Below are 4281 nucleotides of genomic sequence, written 5' to 3'. Positions count from 1 at the left end.
CTGATGGTTAGTACAACCATCAGATCAAAATCCGCCAGAGGATTTATCCGCGGGAACGGTCCGGAGGACCGTTTCCAGCGGATAATCCTCTCGTGTGTACGGGGCCTTAGGGGGGTCCTTGAATCTTTCACTGATTTGCTCCCAGCAGCCCAGAGACTGTTCCAGTCTTTGCTACCAGAGTCCCTTGCTGCATCTTTTTCCTGTGACAGGATTCACAGACATTCATTGTGCTCTAAGCCAATGAACGATAAACCACCAAAAGACATTGTATTGTGCCTCAAAGTACTTTGACAGGCCACCATTATCTCATTGTTTAATAAAAAAGGAAAAAAAGGTTATTTTCCCCCCCTTTTTATTCTCCGCTGCACCCAAGAGCAGCAGTGCCCACTTGGTTGACTCCCTACTCCTCTTACATGATAGCCCAGGGCCTAGGCTACGTTCCAATTGTACTAGAGCATTTGTTTAGGTCCCCTCACCTAAATAGTGACTAATCACCTGAAAGGTCTCCCATAGCCTTTCGGATTAAGAACTGTGGTTATATCTATATGGTTAGCAAGAGGTTTGGACGTTATAGTCCTGATACATTGTCATACCTCCCAACTTTCTTAGATGGGAATGAGGGACACCTATCAGCAAAAGCATGCAGGCATAGGACACACCCCTTGCCACGCCCAATTAAAGGAGAATTCTACAAAAAATAAGATTGGTTAAACCCACAAGGGCTTTTTTTACCACTACTATTTCTTTATATTGGCTTTTGGAATTTACAAATGCAGCAATTTAGAAATCAGATGAAAATTGCAACGAAGGGAATTTGGGACTTTAAATGAAACAGTGGGCTAAATGGGGACAAAGTAATGAAACAAGCCATAGATGAAATGTTCATGTATTGAGAAAATAGAATATTTAGTAAAAACAAATAACTTGTACAAAAGTACAGAACATACATTTCATACATAATACAATAATTGATATAAAAATACATTAAATAAATAACAGTCCGTGACAACATATATAGCCACATAAAGGTTGGGCATAACCACGCAATAGGTGAAGTATAACATGTAAATAGATCATAGAAGTACTGGTTGATCAGAATGGGTCCCATAAACGCGTATAGCTACATCTTTGTAAGCCCGACTCGGCGTTTCGTGTATATGAAAAACACTCATCAGGGGCGGATGTAGTGGGATATCTGGAATACAGATTTGATTAGTGATCAAGGTATTAAAATTGGATCCACCAAAAAAGAGGTAGTAAGTCAATTCTGGTTACTTACATAGTATGTCAAAGTGGTAATGTAAATACAGTTAAGACCAAACATATGCCTGTCCCGGGACAGAGGTGGCAGACCAGCAGGCAAACAGCAGAGCGCATAAAGCATCCCTCCCAGACAGCACAGCGACCATGGGTAAAGTAAAATTGTAGTGTATCCTCATAGTACAGGTAGGTATCTGTAATGAATGAATGAATAGGTCCATCAAACAGTGACCCACATAGTAAGGGGATAAGGGCATAACAAATACATTAAAATTAACAAAGGATACCTGGAATGCGAGTAGGATGGCCACAGCTAGTGACAGCTGTAAGGCCTGCATAGAAAATGGCCACTGGCTGAAGAGCTGGGAAGGTGCTTAAATACGTCCAGCAAATGCACCAGACTGCCCCAACGTCACGTCAGCTGACCAGTGTGGGGGCAGGGCCCTCAATCAGACAGCACAATTGCCTGTACTGAAGAGATGCTACACACACCCACTTGATCAGCTGTGATGGATACTAGCCATACAACAGGGCGACGCCCAATAAGGACATCACTCGGATGGCACGTAACGCCGATGCACTGACGGTAACCGCCCATACCCCCAAAGGGGGGGAAAGGGAAGCACAGTGAGTGCATCGCAATCCCGGGATGCAGACAACAAAAAAAAAAAAGGTCTAAACAGTGCGTGATGTTTGCAAGCAGCTAAGTGGTGTGTTCAGCAACTGAATGGCAAATTAAACCATAATTAAAGTATGCCGTTTGTGTGGACAGATTATGCACACTTTGCACGGACAGCCCCATATAGGGCTGGCAGGGGAACACTGCCAGCTGCCGATCACTGTTTCCATCCCTGGTACTATAAGAAAAAAGGGGGGGACCACCCGAAGGTGTTTGGGACTTTAAATGAGAATACCTCTGTGATGTATCTCCATCCTTGTGTCTTGGACTTTATATGAGATTACATCCATACTATATCTCCATCCCGTATGCGGAAAATTGCAACGAAGGGAATTTGGGACTTTAAATGAAACAGTGGGCTAAATGGGGACAAAGTAATGAAACAAGCCATAGATGAAATGTTCATGTATTGAGAAAATAGAATATTTAGTAAAAACAAATAACTTGTACAAAAGTACAGAACATACATTTCATACATAATACAATAATTGATATAAAAATACATTAAATAAATAACAGTCCGTGACAACATATATAGCCACATAAAGGTTGGGCATAACCACGCAATAGGTGAAGTATAAAATGTAAATAGATCATAGAAGTACTGGTTGATCAGAATGGGTCCCATAAACGCGTATAGCTACATCTTTGTAAGCCCGACGCGGCGTTTCGTGTATATGAAAAACACTCATCAACCAGTACTTCTATGATCTATTTACATTTTATACTTCACCTATTGCGTGGTTATGCCCAACCTTTATGTGGCTATATATGTTGTCACGGACTGTTATTTATTTAATGTATTTTTATATCAATTATTGTATTATGTATGAAATGTATGTTCTGTACTTTTGTACAAGTTATTTGTTTTTACTAAATATTCTATTTTCTCAATACATGAACATTTCATCTATGGCTTGTTTCATTACTTTGTCCCCATTTAGCCCACTGTTTCATTTAAAGTCCCAAATTCCCTTCGTTGCAATTTTCCGCATACGGGATGGAGATATAGTATGGATGTAATCTCATATAAAGTCCAAGACACAAGGATGGAGATACATCACAGAGGTATTCTCATTTAAAGTCCCAAACACCTTCGGGTGGTCCCCCCCTTTTTTCTTATAGTACCAGGGATGGAAACAGTGATCGGCAGCTGGCAGTGTTCCCCTGCCAGCCCTATATGGGGCTGTCCGTGCAAAGTGTGCATAATCTGTCCACACAAACGGCATACTTTAATTATGGTTTAATTTGCCATTCAGTTGCTGAACACACCACTTAGCTGCTTGCAAACATCACGCACTGTTTAGACCTTTTTTTTTTTTGTTGTCTGCATCCCGGGATTGCGATGCACTCACTGTGCTTCCCTTTCCCCCCCTTTGGGGGTATGGGCGGTTACCGTCAGTGCATCGGCGTTACGTGCCATCCGAGTGATGTCCTTATTGGGCGTCGCCCTGTTGTATGGCTAGTATCCATCACAGCTGATCAAGTGGGTGTGTGTAGCATCTCTTCAGTACAGGCAATTGTGCTGTCTGATTGAGGGCCCTGCCCCCACACTGGTCAGCTGACGTGACGTTGGGGCAGTCTGGTGCATTTGCTGGACGTATTTAAGCACCTTCCCAGCTCTTCAGCCAGTGGCCATTTTCTATGCAGGCCTTACAGCTGTCACTAGCTGTGGCCATCCTACTCGCATTCCAGGTATCCTTTGTTAATTTTAATGTATTTGTTATGCCCTTATCCCCTTACTATGTGGGTCACTGTTTGATGGACCTATTCATTCATTCATTACAGATACCTACCTGTACTATGAGGATACACTACAATTTTACTTTACCCATGGTCGCTGTGCTGTCTGGGAGGGATGCTTTATGCGCTCTGCTGTTTGCCTGCTGGTCTGCCACCTCTGTCCCGGGACAGGCATATGTTTGGTCTTAACTGTATTTACATTACCACTTTGACATACTATGTAAGTAACCAGAATTGACTTACTACCTCTTTTTTGGTGGATCCAATTTTAATACCTTGATCACTAATCAAATCTGTATTCCAGATATCCCACTACATCCGCCCCTGATGAGTGTTTTTCATATACACGAAACGCCGAGTCGGGCTTACAAAGATGTAGCTATACGCGTTTATGGGACCCATTCTGATCAACCAGTACTTCTATGATCTATTTACATTTTATACTTCACCTATTGCGTGGTTATGCCCAACCTTTATGTGGCTATATATGTTGTCACGGACTGTTATTTATTTAATGTATTTTTATATCAATTATTGTATTATGTATGAAATGTATGTTCTGTACTTTTGTACAAGTTATTTGTTTTTACTAAATATGC

At 41.7% G+C, this 4281-nt stretch overlaps 2 long non-coding RNA genes across 2 annotated transcripts; one reads left to right on the top strand and one right to left on the bottom strand.

Moving 5' to 3' along the window:
- Positions 1 to 1155: 1155 nt before the first annotated feature.
- Positions 1156 to 1662, bottom strand: LOC120916881. Its single transcript, XR_005744109.1, has 3 exons — positions 1548 to 1662; positions 1280 to 1454; positions 1156 to 1195 (listed from the first exon to the last, which is right to left on the bottom strand). It is a non-coding gene; the product is annotated as an uncharacterized LOC120916881 (long non-coding RNA).
- A 1857-nt stretch (positions 1663 to 3519) lies between these two features.
- On the top strand, positions 3520 to 4028 carry LOC120916880. The gene is made up of 3 exons (XR_005744108.1): positions 3520 to 3634; positions 3728 to 3902; positions 3987 to 4028. It is a non-coding gene; the product is annotated as an uncharacterized LOC120916880 (long non-coding RNA).
- The last annotated feature ends 253 nt before the right edge of the window (positions 4029 to 4281 follow it).

This window comes from Rana temporaria, chromosome 11 (genome assembly GCF_905171775.1).
Source record: "Rana temporaria chromosome 11, aRanTem1.1, whole genome shotgun sequence".
NCBI classification, from domain to species: Eukaryota; Metazoa; Chordata; class Amphibia; order Anura; family Ranidae; genus Rana; species Rana temporaria.
This window is presented reverse-complemented; position numbering and strand designations above follow the sequence as displayed.